Here is a 25,176-nt window from a genome sequence, read left to right as displayed (position 1 = left end):
AAGCATCCTTCCATGGATAAATAAAGTCATATATCCCTGATAAGGGTATCTTATTCAATCATTTCCACCTCGATAGTCTATACCGAATTTCACAATAGCATCCTTATTCAAGTTATGGTCAATCCACATGGCCTCCAAAAGATAAAAATGGTTATCCGCTTTTCTTTCCTGATTTGGTAATGATCACATGGATGATCTGGAAGATATTGGTCGTGTTCAACGTGAACTTCTTCTTAATAAATCCTTATTTACTTTTGTTGTTTATCTCAACAGTCATCTCAATGTTGGGATATCTTTCATACCTGGTGTCTCCCTTCCAGGGTATCAAGCCACCGGTCTTACACTTCACATTCTTGAAGGTCACTTCCTTCATCCAATTTTCTTAATTTCTTACTTTCTTGTCTCCTCAGTCTATCCGCGTCTCATTATTTATCCTTCGAACTATCTCAAGGTTTCTTCGAATCCTCCCAACTTACAGGGGATAATATATATGTATCTCTTATACCTTCAACCATCAATTTAACTCATGGTATATCACCCTCATCCTGACGATTATATACTTTTCTATGTCTATTGCTACGAGTCTTTAGGGTTTCCTCATACCCAACTCCCTTATCATTCCTCAAACTCTATTGCCTTTATATTCCTTTCCACAGTTTCTTTTTATTTTCCTTTCTCTTATCATTATTTCATGAACCAACACAACATAAGCATTGATTTCAAACATCCCGTCATTCTGGATTCGTGTCCTCAGAACGAATCTTGACAACTTTTACATCTTAGATTCATAATTCATCATACTCTTCTGCCTTTGTTCTGGCTCTAAAGCTTTTACACTATCTCCTTATCTTTGGGAATTACTTTCCCGAAAACAATTGACTGAACTTAAATCAGTTTATTATAATCTCTTACTCCGTGCCTTCCTTGGTCTTTCACCAGCGGGTGGTCTCTCTCTTAGGAGGGTAAGTGACAAAAATAGTCTTTTATGGTTTGTCAATCATTCAGAATCTCAAATGATTCCTCTATTTCCTTTAGCCAGGCTCTTGCCTCGACTACGTCAACCTGTTCCTTGGAACTCTGAGAGCTTAGCGATTTAAAGGTTATGAAAGAATTTCACACCACATTGTTTCCTCAGGGTGGTGGTTGGGGATAATAGTCTAAGTTCTGTCTAGACTGGTCCATAAATTGTCGTATAGGAGTACCATCTCGGGTCTCCTTTCCTTACTCGACTTTCTGTTTCCTTAGTATGAAATGTTTCAACCTTCTCCCATAATCGGGGTTATCTTATACATTAAAAACCTTGTTTTCCACTCTATTATGTTATGGGTTCTTTCTTTCTTGATGGCAACCTTCCTGACTATCACATTCAGGGTTTGCCCTAAATCCTATTCCTCAAACTATGGCTGTCATCTAAGTTCTCATCCTTACGCTCTTGAACTTTTAGAACCCAATTTCTGTAGGAATACCTCATTATTCCCTTATCATCTTTCTCTGGCACCGTATGCTCTTTTCCAAAAATTCGGTCTGTATTGCAATCTCAAACAGCTTTTCGGTACCGGCTCCGGTTACCTTCACTACTATTTCCATTTTCTCAAAATCTCTTATCAACTCTCCCAAAGACATTATCATCTTGAGTCTCTCCTTTTTACTAAGGGCATCAGCCACCATATTGGCTTTCCCCGAATGATAAAGAATCTCCCAATCATAATTCTTGATTAGCTCTAACCGCCTCCTCTGGCGTATGTTGAGCTCTTTCTACGTAAGAATGTACTAGAGCACTTATGGCTTAGGTAATTCTCGCACTTCTCTCCATACAAGTAGTGCCTCCAATCTTTAGGGTAAAACTATTGCCACGAGCCTAAGCTCATGGGCGGGGATATCGAATTTCATATTACCTTAATTATCTTGACGCAGACGCGATTATCTTGCTGTGCTAAGAAGCACCCTAATTCCTTATGCGAAGCGTCACTTACAAATCACAAAATCTCCTTTTTCCATCCGGCAACGCCAGCATAGGGGCCATCACCAACCTCTGCTTCAGTTCTTGAAAGCTGTTCTCGCATTTCTCTGTCCATTCGAACTTCTCAGTCTTACGAGTAAGCCGCGTTAAAGGGGCTACTATCTTTACAACTTGAACGAACCTCCGGTAGTGACCGGCCAATCCTACCTCTGGTAGTCGACCAAACCATGGTCATCAATTCATCAGTGGTCCTTTATCCAATCCTGTCAGGATCCTCCATGGGGTCCTCCTCAACAACTATCCTTACTAGGACAACATCCTCAATATCAACATCATCCGGTCCTGCATTAGGACACTCTATCGGATCCACAATCCGATCTCCAATTAGTAATAAAATATCATCACGATGTTGCTCCTCAACCTCAGGGTTCGGAGTCCCGCTACCATATACGATAACGAACTACGCTCCTATCACGATATTTATAAGGGTTCCCATAAGGGTTTTAACTGTCAGTGCTACGTTAGGTAGCCCGACTATGAACTTGGCAAGAGTTCTTATTATCTTAGTTAACTTATTATCTTAACGTCCCATCATCTCTGAGGTTTATAACGCTTGGCTCTGATACCATTTCTGTAACACCCCCAGATCCGGGGTCGGGGATCCGGGTCATCACGGTCTTTCTTTCCACAATATCACTTCACTTAATTAATAATAAATAACCTTATGCTGTGACCCCACACTAACACACACCACAACCCGTTATAGTCTCAGAGATGAAACTTAAATAAGTACAAGTCTTTGAATCCATAATTTAAAAGTTATTACAACCCAAAATGATTACTTGATAAATTTACAGTTAATTGCCATTATCTGCCACAAGTTATAATTATACATAATTGATTCTCAAAAGTAGATGGTCTGATCTACAATAGATCTACCTCTGCAGCTATAGCAGCTACAACATCAACGGGAAGACGCGGGACGCTTCCCACGCGCTTGCGCTGGGTCTGCTGGAGTCTGGCCATCTTCCTAACTGTTGTTGTGTGATGAAAGAAGAAAGCAAGGGTGAGCAGCAAGCCCACCAAAATAATATGTATAATGATTTACAATATATGAGCCTACTCATAATACTCATGAAAGTCTTGGTCAAAAGAAATGAACCAAGTTTGATATCTTAATGCGATGAAGTCACAAAATATTCAGTATATATACATATATACTTTTCAAAATATTGGAAGTCCTCTTCCATGCATAATATACACAAAGTCCCAGTGTATAACTGTATATAAAAAAAATATCGTTGCAAGGTGATCTCATATATCTAACCTTGTCTCAACGTTTTTCTGAAAATCTTTGTCATTCATAAGACAATTATTAATTAGATATAAGTTTAAAAGACGAGGTTACCAAATACCCCAATATACTTATATCTTTCCCAATACTACTTGAACTACCACCGTTCAAGTTATAACCAGTTTCAAAAGTTCATCACATAGATGAGACTACAAGACAAGATTTGAATAGATTCAATCTTTGAAATATTATTGAATGAAATAAAGTTACGAGATACTTTATTTAGTCCCGATATGTATATATCCACATATATATATCTCTTAAACATTTCCTGGAACCTCTGTTATGTAAAGTATGAACAGAGTTTGAAACATCCAATAAATTTTGGAAAGGAAAAGAATTTTGGCATAAACCAGATATCTTGCTGATCAGGCAAAGATACCAATAAGTAACCTTTTCTACTAGAAGATGGATGAATCCCCCACCGGTCATCACCCTGGCCTCATAAGGACCTTGTGCTGGACCGCCTCCCGGCCTCTTACGCGTTGATGGACTGCCACCCAGCCACTTACACAATAATAGACCGTACCCCGGCCTGTCGCTTATGCCGACTCAATTAGATGGGCTTACTTCCCGAACATTGGGCAAGTAATCAATTCATTTACCAAAACTGCAACCTCGTTGCGAATATAAAATACACCACAGAGCCGGATTCCCCAGATTTTGAGCGAGTATTTAAATCCCCTTAAAAAAAGGAAGATCTTAAATATAAAAATGAGTTTTGGGATCCGCTTTGACTTTAAAAATCATTTTGAAGACTCGAAAACACTTTATAGAGTATTTGGAGTAAAGCTGATTTAATGAAGTAAATCAGTCCCCGGAATATTTAGAAAATGACTGAATATTATTAATTAAATAATATTCCCATAAAGAATAATCTTTATAAAAATAATTGAAGTAGAAGTATTAAAACTTATACTTGAAACGAGTATTAAATAACCAAAGATATACTTATATGAAAGTATTATCTTTATTTGAATAATCGAAAATAAGTTTGATTATTGACACCTTATTCTTTAATAAAATAAAGAATATACCTCAGCAAATAATCGGAGTCATAGATCCTCAAATGAATATTCAAATAATATCCATTAAATAATATAAACTGAGTCATAAGCCTTTGAATGAATATTCAAATAATATTCAATATATAATATAAAAGAGTCATAAGCCCTCGAATGAATATTCAAATAATATTCAAATAAATAAATAAAAGGAGTCATACGCCTTCGAATAATATTCGAAATAATATTCAATAATAAAATAAAGTTAAAGTTATCGAATAACCTTATTCGATTAATAGTTTTGAAAACTATGACCATATATATATATATATCCATATCCATATATACAAAATCTACTCGGGATCCTCGACTCCCGGTTTTAGAAAATATTTTCACCTTTGGGTCCCTATACTAAGGGTATATGCAAGTTACCGCTATTCTCTAGCATAGGTATTATCAACGGAATCAACAGATATATATTGAAAGAATACGAAACAGGCATGCATATATATATATATATATCATAGCAGCATGCTTCAATATATTGCAACATTTGCTAATTAACCAACATGCATCTATCGCAAGATAATGCAAGTACATATATACATCACAACAACAGTATAACGGGTAGAAAACTTGCCTGAGCGACTTGGGGTGATAAAAGGCTCGGGACGAGTCTGGTAACCTATAAACAACAAGTAAGTTGGAATTAAACCAAAATCACTTGTAAATCTATACTTTAACTAACTTAGACTCTAACGCTTGTTTGCGCTCACTGATTTGCTTAAGTCACTCGGGTACCCTCGGCTCCACCATTTTAGTAATTTAACCTTTACGAGTTTTAAAGCGATTCCTTCGCGAGTGTCTTACCAACTGCCTAACACACTTACCATAAATATTTCATACATTAATTAACCCTTTTTGGTCTTTAACCTATGTTTCAAAGTAAGGCGAGGGAAAAGTTTCGTTCGCGAAACGCCGTTACTTGAAACGGTCGTTTCTCCTAAACCGTGCATCGAATCGAACGAACTACATATCAAAACGAAGCTCGTAACATGAGCTATCTAAACATGGCAGTGGTCATAAACTAGCAGGGGGTTCTCGGGTCCTAATGTTATGCACAAAAACAGTCCAAAGAAATCGGACGTTACGACGGCTATGTTTACGCGATCACCCAATTTTAAACAACTCCAAATCATCTCACAATCAACCCACAATCACAACCCGATTCAACCTCAGATCCAACATACAACCAACATCCATCCTTATCACATCATAACAATCCCAACCAATTCAATTTAATCATTCATACTTATGCCTAAACTTAACTTTAATCATACTTAAGGTTCTTTTAAATCAAAACCACAACATTTACCATTCATTTCACTACCATTCCAAATCCCAAACTCTAAATCACAACAACAAGCTACAATATCATCCTACTAATCAAAATCATCTTATAATATATAGGAACCTAGGGTTTGGAGATGGTATACCTTCCTTGAAGTGGTGGGAGGAGCTAGGAAGCCTTAAGAAGCTTTGAGAAGTCTTAAGAATGCTTGGATCTTCAAGAAAAACAAGAAAAAGTTCAAGTTAAAAACTTGAAAACACTATTCATTGTCTTCTTCTTGATTAAATGAAGAAGATTGAGAAGGAATTAATGGCTTAAACTCATGATATTAGTCCTAACTAAGCATGAAGATGATTAGGGAATTAACTCACCAATTTAGGAAGCTTGGATCTTGATTTTGAATTCTCCTCCATTTGCATAGTAAAAGCCGAGAGCAAGCTTGCTTGGATGAGAGAATGGTTTTTGTGTTTTGATGAAAATGATTTGCTTGGCTTGGTTGGCTTGTTTTTGTGTTTGATTTAGTAAATTACCTAGTTGCCCTTGATTTTGTGTGGTTAAAAAGTCACCACATCTCCTTCCTTTCTTGTCATGCCTATGTCATCCTCGTGATGTAATCCTCCCCTCCTTGTCCTCTTTCTATTGGTTGGATGACATCATTCCCACTAATCCCTTTGATTAACTTCCTAATCGTTTGCCTAATGACTGCTGATCTGTTATACGGTTCGCTTAACTTTCGTTTTCGTTTATCGTTGAGGGATCATACCCGGGATCTTATTACTTAGGTTCCCTTAACCTTTCTCAATATATTGTATTCCTTTTATGATCCTCTCTTATAATCCTTTAATTTAAATCCTTTTTATCCTATTACCTTATACTCGATTCTTTCCGTATCTAGTGGATTTCCGGAAAAATCAAAGTGTTCGGATTTGGATTCTGACGATCTTTACATACACTTATATACCACATAGAGTACTAATAATATCCCATAAGATCAATAACAGAACCCCTACATAGCGTGGCATGAAAAGTTTTTTCTCGTTCAAGCAAAACCACTATTCATAAGGTTTCAAATTTCTCAAAAATTGGGGTTATTACAGTCTCAGTATGGGAACTCTGATGGTTTCATACCGATTTGGATTTGTGTCTTTGGAGGTTCTTCAGTTTTGGTAGGCTTAGTTGGAGTTTCTGTGTCAGACATGATTGTGTTTGGATCTTTAACTGTATGTGCGTTAACAGATAAGCTCTGATACCACTTGTTAGGTCACACACATTGTAGAGGGGGTGAATACAGTGTAAAATACAATCAAATCGAACTTTAATATCTTAAGTAACAGAAAACAAACTTTATTGAAACAATAAACTCTGTTACAGTATGGAACTGTTACCTCTCAGTGATGAATAAATATCACGAGAGCTGCTAGGGTTACAATGAATAATCTTCTCAAATATGATAACACTTATAATGTAAACCCTATGTCTGTGTTTATATACTACACAGTTACAAGATAATCGCTAATTGATATGGAGTCTAATTCTGCTTCCTAAAATATATCAATCAGATATCTTTTCTTCCAAGTATCCATTCTTCACGGAACTCCTTCTTCATGCACATCTCTTCTTATGTTTATCTCGATCTTCTTTCCTTTAATTAGTTACTGTCCTTATATGATCGTGCCTTCAGCACTTAAGTTCTGATATCCAACTTCTGATGATTATCTCCTGATAATATAAGTACTGATATCCTTAAGTCCTGACTTCCAGTATAAGTATTGATTCCCAGTTAGTACTAATTTGTCCTGTTAAGTAAGATCTGAAAACTAAACATAAATCATATTAGCCATGACATTATCAAATATATCTAACAAACTATAAACAAGAGAATCAAAAGAGTGCAAGCGTGATAAGAATCTGAAGAAATATCACTATTCTGAAAATAGAATAGGGGAGAAACTTGCCTTCTGCGCGACTTACTGCAAATAAATCACCTTCGTCTATAACCTACTCAACCTGCCTTGCTGGCTTAGCTTCTGTTAGCAAAAATAGATGGTTAAGTCATTTCGTACTTCAATTGCATCTTGAATCGACTTCACATCGTTCCTATTGTCTACCCATGCGCCTATGACTGGCTCGTATATTATATATTAGCAACTAAGACTCCATTAACCACATAATACACATAAGTACATAATCATTTTTATAGTTAAATATTTTGTAGAATTAAAATCGACTCGCTGATCGCTTCATTCATCATCATCTGCCTTGTTCCCCATTTTTCCGAAATTTTTTCGGACTCTTCTCGGCACGCACTTCTACTGATAATCAAAAAATAACAAAGTCAACTAATTTCTAGAAGAGATTAGGCTTTATTATTATTATTTTTAATGAAAAGAACTCGTTTTTCTAAGTCAAAGGGTTTTTGTTTCGCTCAAATCGGACTAACGGTCTAATTAATATCAATTAAACATTGATAATTCAATTTATTATTCAATATCAATAATTATTGCTAATTTTTAAACCCTAAAATAATTTTTAAATAATTATTTAAGAAAAATCAGAGTCAAAATAATTTTTCTATAATTTTTGGAATTAAAATGAATATTGTACGATTTATTGAAAATTATTTGATTGATTATCAAAGTAATTAATCATTTTTTAAATAATTAATAAATAATAAATAACTAATAAATAATTAATAAATAATTAATAATATTAATCCCTAATTATTAGGATTAATTACAATTTATTACAAATATTTACAATTTACTATTACTTACTCGATTAGATCGATTATTTACAAATAAATAATCGATACAATTAACTGTTACGTTATTTTCCGAATAATCAGTTATTATTCGGATCATAATCCAACTCACCTATCAATGACTCGTATTAATACGAGTTACTCACCCTTCTCGTATAATTATTGAAACATTACGGTTATTATTACAATTTATACGATTTAAATTAATTATCTATATTTAATTATTCATTACGAATAATTATTACGATATTCCTCGAATAATTAACTATCGCTAAAATGATAATAATCGAATTATCGTCAATTACTCGTATTATCTAAGGAATTATTGAATCTTTAAATCATAATATTCAATTAATTTTAATCCTTAATTATTAATTAATTACTTAATTACTAAATAATAAATAAATAGATAAATAATTAGATAAGTAATTAAATAATTAATTAAATAGCTAAATTCAAATTTCTAAAATAAAATAATTTAGGAATTATTAATAATAATTTTCAAAATTTAAAACTGATTTTTAATTGATTTTTAGAATTAATAAAACTGATTTTTAATTTTTATAAAATATAATTAAATAATAAAAATTCCAGAAACAGTTGTCAAAAAATGGCTTCTGACAAAAACGGATCAAAACCGGGTTCTAATCCGGGGTTTTGATTCGGGTAAACGGGTTGGAGCACGGGTCGGGTCTTCAAGAACACACCGGAATTTTTCCAGATTCCGGTGACGTTCCCGGAGTCCGGCAACCCTGAAACCCTGTCAAACACGCATCGTTTGGCCATGTTTTTACGGGGTTTTCATTCCTCATCGGCCCACAACACGATTCCAGCCATCAAATGACCAAAATCATCCCTAAAATCAATTCTCTCATCCAAAACTCAAGGTTTTCCGGCCAACTATCGAATTCACATATTTGTACATGAAATCACGAGATTAATAGCTCAAATCAAAGCTTGTTAAACAAAGAATCAAAGCCCTAACACCCTTTATACCTTAGCTTTCTCTAAATCAAAAACGTACAATTCAAAATTGACTATAAACCCTAGATATCGTTCTATCAATTCAAGCAATCGTCCGTAAAATTAATTAGCAGGAATCTATCATAAATCATCAAATAAAGATATTTACAACATCAATTTCAACAAATAACCTCAGAATCAAAAAGTACCAAATCGGGTATAAACCCTAGAAATCGAAATTGAAAATTAACACATCAACATGATTTTGATACCAGAAACCGAAAGAATAGATCGAGAGGATCGATTTGGATACTCACATCGATTGATTTGATGCTCAGAAACGTTCAAAATCAGTGGTTGATTCTCGACCCGAAATCCGACCCGAATTGTTCTTCAGAGAATTTCCAGAAAATTTGCAGAATTTTAATAATTATTTAATTATAATTAAATAATAATTATGCAATTTATAGTGTGAAAAATAATACCCCTAAATAAAATTAAGGGGCTAATTACACTCCTAGTAAAAAAATTTGGCCCTAATTTTTATAATTTTTTAGTATTAAAATTTAATTTATAAATATTTTATATATGCAATATATATGCCAAAATTTCTCAAAAATTGTGTATAATGCAAAAATACAAAGAAATGGTATAAATAAAAGTCCTATAATTCTATAAAAATAAAAATGTGATTTTTGTGGGGTTTTTAACACCCAATGGGGCCCGAAAAAGTCATTTTTTGCAAAACAAGAAAATTTATAAAATGTCTAGATGTTCTGAATAATGCGAGAGTAAAAGCCGTTTGATGAAAAATAAGGCCCATTATTTTTTTTGATATACTGGCTTTAAAATCATGGTTTAGGTCATAAAACGTTTGAAATGAAACTTATGAATGTAAAATAAAATATCTTAAAAATATCTTAAAAATACCGGAATAACACAGAATACACGTAACACGTAGCAATTAAGATTTGACGGATAATTACACATTAATACACATAACTTATTATAAATATGATATAATACAGACGTAAATTTCCCAGACGTTACATCCTCCCCCCCTTAATAAGATTCTGTCCTCAGAATCTCATTATGAAAATAAATGAGGATATTTCTCTAACATTTCACTCTCAAGTTCCCAGGTTGATTCTTCAACCATAGGATTTCTCCACAAAACTCGCACTAAAGATACAGACTTATTTCTCAATACTTTCTCTCGCCGATCTAAAATTTTTGTCGGCTGTTCTACAAAAGCAGAATCAGGTTGGATATCTATCAGTTTATACTCAATTATATGCCTAGATACAGGATTATATCTCTTAAGCATCGACACGTGAAACATATTGTGAATATGTTGCATATGAGGCGGTAAAGCTAATTCGTACGCAACTTTTCCCACTTTCTTCAAAATTTCAAACGGTCCGATGTATCGTGGTTTCAATTTACCCTTGTTGCCAAATCCGGTCAATCCTTTCCATGGCGATATTTTGAGTAATACATGTTCTCCTTCCTGGTAGTCCATATCCTTCCTTGCTTGGTCTACATATTTGCGTTGCCTGTTTTGTGTTGCATCGAGTCGTTTCGAATAAGTTCTATCTTTTCTTTAGTCTGTTGGATTAATTATGGACCCAAAATCTTGCATTCTCCCACTTCATCCCAATGTACTGGTGATCTGCATTTTCTTCTGTATAATGCTTCGTACGGTGGCATTCCAATGCTTGCGTGATAACTGTTGTTGTAAGAAAATTCATCCAAAGGTAAGTGCTCATCTCAACTGCCTTCGAAATCAATCGCACAAACTCGTAGCATGTCTTCAATCGTTTGGATAGTTCTTTCACTTTGCCCATCGGTTTGCGGATGATACGCGGTACTCATGTTTAATTTAGTTCCAAGACATTCCTGAAATTGTCTCCAAAATCTTGAATTAAAACGGGGATCTCGCTCAGACACGATAGATATTGGAACTCCATGTCGCATCACAATTTCCTTGAGATACAAGTGCACTAGCTTGTTGAGTGAAAATCTTTCGTTAATCGGTAGAAAATGTGCCGACTTCATTAGTCTGTAAATGATTACCCATATCGCATCATGATTAGCCTTAGTCCTTGGTATTCCTACCACGAAATCCATCGCTAAATGTTTCCATTTCCATTCTGGAATATCTAACGGTTGTAATAATCCGCTCGGACGTTGATGTTCCGCTTTAACTCTATGGCATGAGTAGCATTTACTTACCCATTCTGCTATTTTCTTCTTCATATTCGGCCACCAAAAGTTTTCCTTCATATCGCGATACATTTTTGTACTTCCTGGATGAATGGAATACTTTGAACTGTGCGCATCTCACAATATTTCTTCTTTCAATTCTGCCACGTTAGGGATCCAGATTCTCGATGCAAAGCGTAAAATTCCTTTATTATCCTTCTGATTTGTGATTTCTTCTCCAGTTAAGTCATCATCTTGACTCATCACTTTTTCTTGACAGCGGTGAATCTTCTCTAGCAACTCTGGTTGAAAAGTCATAGCGTAGATAGCTTCTGTAGATTCATTGGAACACGAATTTTGATTTCCAACTTGTCGAATTCCTTGGCTAATTCCTCGCATGAAGTTAACCAATTCAATCTTTCTTTCCTGCTTGGCGCATTAGCCACAACATTTGCTTTCCCTAGATGATAACTGATCGTAACATCATAATCTTTAATCAATTCCAGCCATCGAAGTTGTCTCATGTTCAGTTCCTTTTGCGTAAAGATGTACTTCAGACTTTTATGATCTGTGTAGAGTTCACATTTCTTACCATAGAGATAGTGTCTCCAAAGTTTCAACGCGAATACGATTGATGCTAATTCCGGGTCATGCGTAGGATATTTCTGTTCATGAGGTTTTAGTTGTCTCGAAGCATATGCAATGACGTTACCGTGCTGCATCAATACACATCCTAATCCGCTATACGAAGAATCGCTGAAAATGATGAAATTCCCATACTCGTCTGGTAATACGAGTACCGGTGTGGTTACCAACCGATTCTTCAGTTCTTGGAAACTTTCTTCACATTTGTCGTCCCATACGAACTTTTCACTTTTTTGAGTTAACTTTGTCAACGGCATTGCTATTTTCGCAAAATCTTTGACAAATCTTCTATAATATCCTGTCAATCCCAAGAAACTTCGAACTTCTGTCAGTGTCTTTGGTCTTTCCCATTTTAACACAGCTTCAATCTTTGCTGGATCGACTTGGATGCCTTCCCTACTGATGATGTGCCCTTCCTTTAGCCAGAATTCATATTTAGAGAATTTCACGTACAGTTGCTCTTTCCTCGGAATTTCTAAAGCTATCCTCAAGTGTTCAGCATGCTCTTCTTCCGTTTTTAAGTAAATCAAGATGTCATCAATAAATACGATCACAAATTTATCCAAATATTTCTTGAATACTCTGTTCATCAAATTCATGAATGCTGCTGGCGCGTTAGTCAAATCGAATGCCATTACAAGAAACTCGTAATGTCCATATCTCGTACGAAACGCAGTCTTGGGAATATCTTCAGATTTAATCTTCAATTGATGATAACCAGATCACAAATCTATCTTCGAAAACCATGCGGCTCCTTTTAGATGATCGAACAAATCGTCGATTCTCGATAAAGGATACTTATTCTTAATAGTGAGCTTATTCAATTCCCGATAGTCAATGCATAGTCGTATACTGCCATATTTCTTCTTCACGAACAATACCGGTGCACCCCATTGGGATACACTAGGTCGTATGATGCCTCGGTCTAAAAGATCTTGCAGTTGCGTTGATAATTCCTTCATCTCGACTGGAGACATTCGATATGGAGCTTTCAAAACTGGTTCTGTACCTGGTGCTAGATCAATCGTGAATTCAATTTCTCGATCTGGCGGTAATCCTGGAAGCTCGTCTGGAAAGACGTCCGGAAACTCACATACAACTGTAATGTCTTCTAATTTAGGACTTCCTTTTTAGTATCTAACACGTAAGCTATGTACATCTCACATCCTTGTCGAAGCAATCGTTTGGTCTGCATCGTAGTCAGAAATTTCTTCCGCTGTTTTTCGCCTTTGAATATTACCATTGCATTTTCTGCAGTTCGCAATTTGACTTTCTTATTCGCGCAATCGATCTAAGCATTATGACAAGCTAACCAATCCATTCTCAAAATGACATCAAACTCTCCTAGCTTAAAAGGAATCAAATCTACATAAAAATGATGTCCAGCTATCTCTATATCGCACGCAGGACATACTCGATCTACTGGAACTTGGTCGTCATTCGCTAATTTTATAATTAACATCTCGCCCAACCATTCGATTTTACAGTGTAATTTATCAAGAAATTCTTCAGAAATAAATGAATGGGTAGCTCCAGAATCAATTAATACTTTTGAATCTACGGAATTCACCAAAAGCGTACCTGCAATTACACTCGGACTCTGTACTGCTTCTTTCATTGTCATGTTGAAAGTTCTTGCTTTGGGTTGATTAGGCGGCGGTGGCAGAGGTAATGCCAATACTTTAGGAATACTAGCTGTCATTGCTTGTCCTTTACAATTCCTAGCGATATGCTCTTTCTTTCCACATTGGTAGCAAGTAATTTCTGTTGTCTTTCCCGTTGGATATTCGTTAGAATAGTGCCCTTTCCGCTTGCATTTGAAACATGTCACATCTGCTTTGATACATACATCGGTGTGCTTGCGTCCACAAGTTCTACAGTATGGAACTGGAACTCTGACAATTCCCTGCTGTTTGGGGGCTTGGAAATGATTACCTGTTTTCTGGGTACCTTATCCTATTCTTTTAAAATTCAAATTTTTCCGGGCTTGAAATCCCGGCTTCCTGCTAGAGCGGTCTTGGAAACTTCCCTGTCCTCTATCCCTTTGAGATCTTTCACTTTCTCCTTCGATAATCAAGGCTTTCTTAACTACGGTGGTATATGTTGTTAATTCAAAAACTGTAACTTGTCCACGGATCCACGGTCGTAATCCCTCTTGAAACCTTTGAACTCGTTTCTCTTCAGTATCCACTTGTTCTGGGACGAACCTAGCCAATTCAGTAAATTTAGCTTCATACTCTATCATAGACATACTTCCTTGCTTCAGTTCCAAAAACTTAATCTGCATTTGATTTCTCACATAGCGAGGAAAATGCTTTTCTAAGAACAATTCTTTAAACCTATCCCATGCAATAACATCTTCACCCTCTAAAGCCTTTTAGATTTCCACCAATAATTTGCCTCTCTTTTCAATAAGTAACTAGCAAAGTCAGTCTTCTGCTATTCACCTACCTTGACTAGCGTAAATGTTTTCTCCATTTCTTTCAACCAGATGGTAGCTTTAATAGGATCGGCTGACCATCAAATTCTGGAGGTTTAACCGACTGAAACTGCTTAAAAGTAACAACAGGTAATGCTGGTGGTATCTGGGGCTCAGGACGAGGTGGCTGTTATAACATTTATTGTTGAATCTGTTGTTGTTGATGCTGCATCTGTTGCTGCATCATTACCATCTGTTGTTGCATCAGATGGAACATTTGGTTCATGGTCTCATTAGTCTGTCCTTCGGAATTGCTGTTAGAAGTCTCAGTCCTAGTCTTTCTTTTTGGTGCCATCTTCTGATAATAAAACAAGTGATATTTCTTTAACAGTTTAATAAACAATTAACAGTAGGTAAGAAAACAATTTATCCTGTATTACCAACATGATTTAAATAAAGAAAATAATTGTTGAATATAAGAACTGGAAATGTAAGTAGTTAAATAAAATATTTGTTCTTCTCTCTCTTTTTTTTCGACAGAATTTATAATATGAAAAGCTGTAAAATAATAAAGTGAAGGTAAATGCTGTAAAACTGTAAAGACTGAAATTTAAATAAAAGAAATTTGAAAAAGTTCATTTTATATATATGACACCAGCCTCAGGTGTAAATTCTTGATACAAAAAGTCTCGCTCTGCTGGTTATCACCGCGGCTACAAGTCACACTAACTACTATCAGTCAAACTACTACTACAAGTTAAACTACTAATACACACATACACACTACTCACTATGTTATACTATGTTGCATCTATATACATCTGTACTCTGAAGTCACTGTCTCAAAACCCAGGCGGAATACGCCTCAGCTCATCCCTAAGTGCCTGGACCAAAGTCTGTGCCAAGCGGAATATCCTGTAGAAATCTGTGAAAGAAGGCGGTCCCTCATGGGTCAAATCATCTAGCTCCCAAGTGGCACTCATCAGAATCGACTGCAATTTCTGTCTCATATAGTAATCTGGCTTTAGGGCCGCTCACGGTCCTCTGTCCCTCTGGTCAAACAGATGCATAATCTCTCGGCACTGTGCTCTCCAATACTCCACATCATCTCTCATAACCGTGTACTCATGGTATGGTACCATATACGGTTGTGCAACCTGACCCACGGACTCCTGTGATGGAACCCTCGGTATACCTGCACCCTGTTGTGGTAACCCTAACTGTAGATCCACATCATGCTCTCCCATTCCCTCGACTGGAATCATCTGAAATACGTCCGGCTCTGGGGCATGCACTGGTATAGGAGGTAACACTGGTGGTGGTGGTAACTCCGGCTCCATCCCCTGTATAAACTGATACTCAACTGGAAAAGGAACCATCGGCTCAAAGAATTCAAATGGATCGAACATCTCTATAGGGTCCTGGGCTATCCCCTGTACTGATGGTACCCGGCTCCTGTGGCAATGGTGGTGGAGGTGGTAGAGGAGGAAACATGTACTCAGATACTGGGGGTATAACTGGTGTTGCTGGCCCGGTGACTGTCCTCTCAAAAGACGCAGAATAACCTGAAGATGCCATCTGATAATATACTAAAGAAAAGAAAGGTCACTAAACAGTCCTAAGATTTAAACTTTCCTATTATAATCTGACCTACATCCTAACACTACTCTTCCTATTTGACTATTCCTATCTTATGTGATCTTCCTATCTTATCTTAACCCTAATGTTCTTGTTTTCAGGGACCAACCTACAGCTCTGATGCCAAACCTGTAACGCCCTCCAGACCCGGGGTATAAGTCTGGGGGTTACTAGCTAATCACCAAACTTGTATAATCTGATTAACAAATAATAAAGAAATAAATCTAAACCCCTTTAACACTAACCACGATCTTTTTTAGGTTGAAGTATGAAAACAAGAACCACTAACTACTTTTATTACAAACCAAATTCAAAATCTCACAAACTCTCTTTATTACAAACCATTTTTAATCAGTTTTAAACTAAGTTCATCTTTTATTCAAAAACACACCCTAACTATCTACACACCACATGTTCGGGCAACTCAAAGCTTTCTTCCTGGATTGGGATCAACACCTTGGGTATGAGAGGATCCCGAGGCTTGACCCGCTTCTTTACCACTCGAGTCCTGATGGGTTTCATATTCCTTCTTAACTGAAAACAATAAGGTGAATAACAACAAAAAGGGTGAGCCAAAAATTGCTCAACAAGTCCGCATAATATAAACAGTGTTAAAGCAATTTAAATAAAACCGTAACCCGGGTATATCTGCAAAGATATAAACCCGCGAGAATAGAAAGAAGGCCATTATTGGCGAATACAAATGAACTAAACTGGACTCAAGTTCGCATCTATACCCTGCTGATCAGCTAGGATACAGTGCAGATCTATATCTCACTATATAGATCCCGTCGGGCACCCAGGCACTATGGCCCATCTCAAGGATCCGGTTATGTCCCGGTCCATAGGATTAAGTAAACTTAATCCCCAAAGTATCATTATCCAGTCCCTGGAATAGCAACCGGAACAATCGGTATGCTTTAACATATTCTAATCACCAGAATATATCAATAATTATGAGTAACAATTGGAATATGAACAATTAAGTTAAATGAAAAGGATAAGCAAGAATCGAAATGAACTATGAACAAGAGAATCAAAAGAGTGCAAGCGTGATCAGAATCTGAAGAAATATCACTATTCTGAAAATAGAATAGGGGAGAAACTTGCCTTCTGCGTGACTTATTGCAAATAAATCACCTTCGTCTATCACCTACTCCACCTGCCTTGCTGGCTTAGCTTTGTTAGCAAAAATAGACTGGTTAAGTCATTTCGTACTTCAATTGCATCTTGAATCGACTTCACATCGTTCCTATTGTCTACCCATGCGCCTATGACTGGCTCGTATATTATATATTAGCAACTAAGACTCGATTAACCACATAATACACATAAGCACATAATCATTTTTATAGTTAAAATAATTTTTAGAATTAAAATCGACTCGCTGATCGCTTCACTGATCATCATCTGCCTTGTTTCCCATTTTTCCGAAATTTTTCGGACTCTTCTCGGCACGCACTTCGACTGATAATCAAACAAATAACAAAGTCAACTAATTTCTAGAAGAGATTAGGCTTTATTATTATTTTTAATGAAAAGAATTCATTTTTCTGAGTCAAAGGGCTTTCTTTCGCTCAAATCGGACTAACGGTCTAATTAATAACAATTAAATATTGATAACTCAATTTATTATTCAATATAAATAATTATTGCTAATTTTTAAACCCTAAAATATTTTTTAAATAATTATTTAAGAAAAATCAGAGTCAAAAATAATTTTTCTATAATTTTTGGAATTAAAATGAATATGTTACGATTTATTGAAAATTATTTGATTGATTATCGAAGTAATTAATCATTTTTAAATAATTAATAAATAATAAATAACTAATAAATAATTAATAAATAATTATTTAATAATTTATAATAATTAATCCCTAATTATTAGGATTAATTACAATTTATTACAAATATTTACAATTTACTATTACTTACTCGATTAGATCGATTATTTACAAATAAATAATCGATACAATTAACTGTTACGTTATTTTCCAAATAATCGGTTATTATTCGGATCATAATCCAACTCACCTATCAACGAATCGTATTAATACGAGTAACTCACCCTTCTCGTATAATTATTGAAAATTACGGTTATTATTACAATTTATACGATTTAAATCAATTATCTGTATTTAATTATTCGTTACCAATAATTATTACAATATTCCTCAAATAATTAACTATCGCTCGAATGATAATAATCGAACTTATCGTTCAATTACTCGTATTATCTAAGGAATTATTGAATCTTTAAATCATAATATTCGATTAATTTTAATCCTTAATTATTAATTAATTACTTAATTACTAAATAATAAATAAATAGATAAATAATTAGATAAGTAATTAAATAATTAATTAAATAGCTAAATTCGAATTTCTAAAATAAAATAATTTAGGAATTATTAATAATAATTTTCAAAATTTAAAACTGATTTTTAATTGATTTTTAGAATTAATAAAATTGATTTTTAATTTTTATAAAATATAATTAAATAATAAAAATTCCAGAAACAGTTGTGAGAAAATGGTTTCTGACAAAAACGGATCAAAACCGGGTTCTAATCCGGGTTTTGATTCGGGTAAACGGGTTGGAGCACGGGTCGGGTCTTCAAGAACACACCGGAATTTTTCCAGATTCCGGTGACGTTCCCGGAGTCCGTCAACCCTGAAACCCTTTCAAACACGCATCGTTTGGCCTTGTTTTTACGGGGTTTTCATTCCTCATCGGCTCACAACACGATTCCAGCCATCAAATGACCAAAATCATCCCTGAAATCAGTTCTCCGATCCAAACTCAAGGTTTTCCGGCCAACTATCGAATTCACATATTTGTACATGAAATCACGAGATTATAGCTCAAATCAAAGCTTTTTAAACACAGAATCAAAGCCCTAACACCCTATATACCTCAGCTTTCTCTAAATCAAAAACGTACAATTCAAAATTGACTATAACCCTAGATATCGTTCTATCAATTCAAGCAATCGTCAGTAAAATTAATTAGCAGGAATCGATCATAAATCATCAAATAAAGCTATTTACAACATCAATTTCAACAAATAACCTCAGAATCAAAAAGTACCAAATCGGGTATAAACCCTAGAAATCGAAATTGAAATTAACACATCAAACCATGATTTTGATACCAGAAACCGAAAGAATAGATCGAGAGGATCGATTTGGATACTCACATCGATCAATTTAATGCTCAGAAACGTTCAAAATCAGTGGTTGATTCTCGACCCGAAATCCGACCCGGATTGTTCTTCAGAGAATTTCCAGAAAATTTGCAGAATTTTAATGATTAATTAAATATAATTAAATAATAATTAGGCTATTTATAGTGTGAAAATAATACCCCTAAATAAAATTAAGGGGCTAATCACACTCCTAGTAAAATATTTGGCCCTAATTTTTATAATTTTTAGTATTAAAAATTTAATTTATAAATATTTTATATATGCAATATATATGCCAAAATTTCCCAAAAATTGTGAATAATACAAAAATACAAAGAAATGGTATAAATAAAAGTCCTATAATTTTATAAAAATAAAAATATGATTTTTGTGGGGTTTTTAACACCCAATGGGGCCTGGAAAAGTCATTTTTCGTAAAATGAGAAAATTTATAAAATGTCTAGATGTTCAGAATAATGCGAGGGTAAAACCCGTTTGATGAAAAATAAGGCACGTTATTTTATTTGAAGTACTTGGCTTCAAAATCATGGTTTGGGTCGTAAAACGTTTGAAATGAAACTTATGAATGCAAAATAAAATATCTGAAAATATCTTAAAATTACCGGAATAACACAGAATACACGTAACACGTAGCAATTAAGGTTTGACAGATAATTACACATAATAACACATTAATACACATAATTTATTATAAATATGATATAATACAGACATAAATTTCCCAGACGTTACATAATCCATAATTAATTCGAATTAAAATAATTAATTAAAAAAATACCTTGATTTGTGGGCAAAAACTGATGGTTGATTCAGAAAGAGGATTTCGAGAGCTTCGCTTTGATATATTGCACGCCCGAATCGGAGTTTGATAACGTCTTCGTTTGTGCGATTGATTTTCAAGAATACGGTGTTTTAATAAAGTTTTCTCTGGTTTTCAGGGTTTGTACTGTCTGATTATGATTTTTACGCGTGAAAATGAAATAAGAAAGGGCTATTTATATTTACAAAATAATAGTACGTTCTGGATCGTGTTGGATCTATAAATACGTTTGTTTTGGATAAACATTATCCTTTTGGATAACACTATCCTGTTTTGGATAAGCACTATCCTGTTTTGGATAAGCATTATCCTGTTTTGGATAAGAACTATCCTATTTTTTATAAACGTTATCCTATTTTGGATAATTATCAAAACCGGGCTTTTATAAAACGATTGTACAAAGATAATGTTATCGAAAAGGGTTAGCGTATCGAAAATATCGCGTCGGGCCGCGCACGGGTCAAACCGTAATCCGGATCGAAAAAGTCAAAACACGAAAAATGTCCGGAATTACCAGATTAGGTTAGGAAGGAGTTTTCGGAAGAGTTTCAGGTTGTAAAAACGTAAAAATGGTTGAGGTCGGACGATTCCCGGATTTAGAAAAATGATTTGTAATTATTCAGAAAAATAATTAATCAATTCATTAATTAATATAAAATCATATAACACTCCAAAGATTACCAGAAAAATACCTTAATTATCTATATTTTATTCTGTACATAATAAAATTAACATACTTATAATTTACCACATTTGAACATTCAAATAATATCACCAATCATCAAATAATTACCAAAAAATCACATAATAATAACGTAATAATCATTTATTGATAAAATAATTACACGTCATGTCCCGGATATTACACTTCTCGTGCACTCTACCACTTATGAACTGTTTGATAAACCTTGACTCAAGTCCTTAAAGGATCCAATAGAGTTTGGGGGCAGACAGCTGTACCACCTTTGAGCCATGCCTGATAGGGTTGAGGGAAGGCCCGAAACTTACTAGAGTCGTTCACGGGCTATAGTAACAGGGCGTTAGAGAACATCCTAACATGATTAGCAGGGTCTCTAGAACCATCGTATGCTTTGATGGTGGGCATCTTGAACTTCGTTGAGATGTGGGCATTCAAATCTCATCAGTGAATGGTGGGTTTGGATCATCAGGATCTCCTAGGGGCATAAGATCACTTGGATCAGCCCTTGGGGCAACTGTCGTTCTTGGTATTGGACCATCCAGGTCTATGACTGGAGGAGGTTTCTCCGCCCCGGAGCGGGTGGGGGTCTCGGGGCCAGATGTGTCTCCAGGTCACGCTTCAGCATTTAGATCTTAGCTTCATGAGCCCTGATCCTCCCTTGAACATCTTGGGATTCATCCCTTGAGTGCTCCTGGAGCTTTGTTCAGTATCAGCCATCGGCTCTTTGCTAGCACGCCTCTTTCTTGGAGCAACATTATCATCCGATGATTCAGAGTCTCTTTCAATATAAGGTCCAGAGAATTCTTGATCCTCCAGAATAGGAGCCAAGCCACGTATGTATTGTGGCATCCGCCCTTGTGCTTCACTCCTATTAGAGTGTCCACTCCATCTAACTTTGGGGTATAGAGGCATCTCGTACGGAGGGTTAGTAGTCACAATCTTCGAGTACTCATACCCAACGGGTTGAGAGTTCACAAGTGCATGTAGCTGCTGAAATGGGGGATTTGTTCCTTGAGGAGCCGGGGGATTCGTCCCTTGTGGCTGAGCCTCAGTTGCCCCTACCAGGGTTCCTCCTTGGGTGAAAGCATAAGTTAAGTATGCTGGTACTTCCACCACTGATGTGATTGTTTGCGGGGGAACATGAGTGTCTGTTCCACTATTATTTCTGCTCCGTGTATTCACCATGGTTGTTGTAGTTTTCTCACAGACGGTGCCAAATGTTGTGGAATAAAAACCTGAGTGCGTTAGTATTTAATGCTAGGGGTGGTGAGCTTCGAGCTCTAATAGCTGCTCCTGCGTTCGGGACTATCGATCCTTGCAAGATGCCTATGTATCTCTATGTTGTAGAGAATCAAGCCAAAAACATAGTTCTAGGTTAAGGGGTTGTGTGATGACCTCAACCCCGGGGTCAGTAGTTGACGTCACCAACATCAATACAATAAACTTAATATAATCCAAATCATTAATAATACATACCACGACCCATTTACCAAGACCTTTTGTAGGTTTAAGTATCACTTAGGTTACACTATTACAAGACTATCTTATAACAAATCATCCTGACGCAACTAACTTAATACAGCAACTCAATAGACCATCTTTGGTCCAACACAATTACCTTAGAGGAGCCTGACACGGAAGGAACTGGAACTCTACCCTGACCATGATAAAGGAATCTTCTAAACATCTACAATACATGCATACAAAATATTCTGCAAGGGTGAGCAATCAATTGCTCAGCAGTACCACTATATGAATAACAAGTAAACAATTTAAAATAATGCAGTTATAGGAACATAATTCATAACTCGTTAGAAAACAAGTAAAACATGTATAAACTGGATATCAAAACTAGCATGCTCTGTAAAACAAATCAACAATCATGTGCTGTGCATAAATACTAGAGTTCAATTTTAGCATGCTATTTTTATTTCCAATACACTGTTCCATTACAGGAACCATAAAACCATTTGTTCCGTTACTGGAACCACAATCCACAATCAGATATGTATTAGATGTTATCTAGAGATGGCTGAATCAGGCCTTTACACAAGTCAATCTAGGATAGTTGGCCGGGCTATCATACAAATTGTCTAGGAAAGCTGATCAGGCTTTCACACAAATTAACCGATCCGCAGAGACTGGCTAGGTCTCTGATTAACTATGTTGGACTAATCGATTAAGATAGGCTGCGCAACGAATTAGCCACTTACGCAAAGTTATCCAATATCTGATTCATTTTATCCAGTTTTCAAAATCACTTTTACCTATCTCTTGTTACAAACCATTATGTCCACAACACATATTCCAAACTTCCTTCATTTTAATCACTTTTTAGAAGATAAGTACTTTCAGAAGTTACTTTCCCCAAAAACATATTTAAACATCATTTTCAAATATAGGGGATACGTAACTTAAAATGTTTTCTGTTCCATTATGAGATTAAAACATTAGCTATTCACATATACTGAACCATAAAAGAATGGTCAGGGGTACTTGCCTTGCAGAGTCTTTACAACTAATATCGTATGACCCTGGACTGACTTGAATGCCTGGATTTATCACCTTACAATTAGACTAATCCGGATCCTCGAATTCATCACCACAGGTCCTTGCTTGGAATGTGGTTGAGCTTGTCGACTGATCACTAGGTTATCTTTAGTTTAATATCAATTCTTGAGTCCTTCGACTAGAACCTACAGAGTCAAAATACCCTACGTCAGACAACCAAGAATGCTTGACATATCCTCGCTACCAAATCTACCTAACGATATCTTAACCCGACTAATTATATATATTATAATACATGCAATAATTAGGGTTCGTATTCTTGAAATCGGTTTGGTGTTTGTTTTCAGAAAATACGAATACTCGTCATTTTATGAAATTAGGGCTATTGGTTTTGGAAAAATATTTCACCACAACGTACAATCAAGTTTCGTATAAAACATATGTATGTATTTATATATACTCGCTCGACGTTCTGATAATTATTGGATACGCTCCCGTGTTTCCGTAATTTGATTTCTCGGAAATCGGGCAGCACTTCCTTTATTTATCGGACTAATCCGTCGAATCAATTAGACGTCAATACACAATAACAACCACAATAATCCACAATCACAATCCAACCGATATCACAACCAAACAATCAATTTAATTATGCATCTCGATCCTTGATACGACCTTTACCTTTTAACTAATATTTTCATTCTGGGAATAAATTTACAAACTAAATCTGTTTATTTTATAAAGGTAGGACTCGGATCAAAATCATCACCGTCCATCGTCGGCTCCCCGAGGCTCATCGTGGACGGCGGTAAAATACGTCGGTACCCGATAAAGTTCGAGTTTCCTTACGGATTCTACCGATTAATTAACTAAATTAACTGCACCAACAAATCAATTAATTTCATCAAAATTTTAAGAAATAATAAAATAAAATAGAATCAGTTCAATTAAGCAACGCACGCGCGTGCACTTCACGGAAAAGAAAAAGCAGCAGGAAAAAAAATGGAAAAAGGCACGCAATAGTTACGCATACAAAGACAGCCCCTCACGCCACCACATCCTTTCCCGGAAAAAGCAAAAGGGCGGCGAATAGAGGCGGCTCGAAAACTGACTGATCGCACCCATATATATACAGACAGTATATACATATATGTAAGCAAACAGAATCACAGTATCAAACCAACAAACGGACGGCGACCAAACTCACCGGATGATGGAAGAAACCGGCGGGGGGAAGCAAACGAGAGGAAAAATAGAAGAAAAAGAGGAGAGATTGCTTGGGAGAAAGAGGAACCAGAAGAGAGAAATCGAGCAAGGAAAATGAGCCGAGGGAATTGAGAGATGAGGGATGAGGGGAGAATAGATTAGGATGATTGTAATTATCAGTTTGTATTATTTTCATTTAATCTCCCCAATTATCAATTGACATAGCATCTAACACTTCCTGAGGACTCAACACGTGTACAATTTAACACCTGACAGCTTAATTCTGTACCGCATTTCACAATTTATCGAACCAAGTTGCGCATAAACCGAATTTATAAAATTATGAAAATAGTCTTAAAATTTTCTAAAAACCCCGAAACTAATAAAATAAAATTTTCATAATTTTTAAAGCATTTTTGAAATGCAA

Source organism: Apium graveolens, chromosome 9 (assembly GCF_009905375.1).
Source record: "Apium graveolens cultivar Ventura chromosome 9, ASM990537v1, whole genome shotgun sequence".
Classification (NCBI taxonomy): domain Eukaryota; kingdom Viridiplantae; phylum Streptophyta; class Magnoliopsida; order Apiales; family Apiaceae; genus Apium; species Apium graveolens.
The sequence above is the reverse complement of the archived record's forward strand: the minus strand, read 5'-3'. Positions refer to the sequence as shown.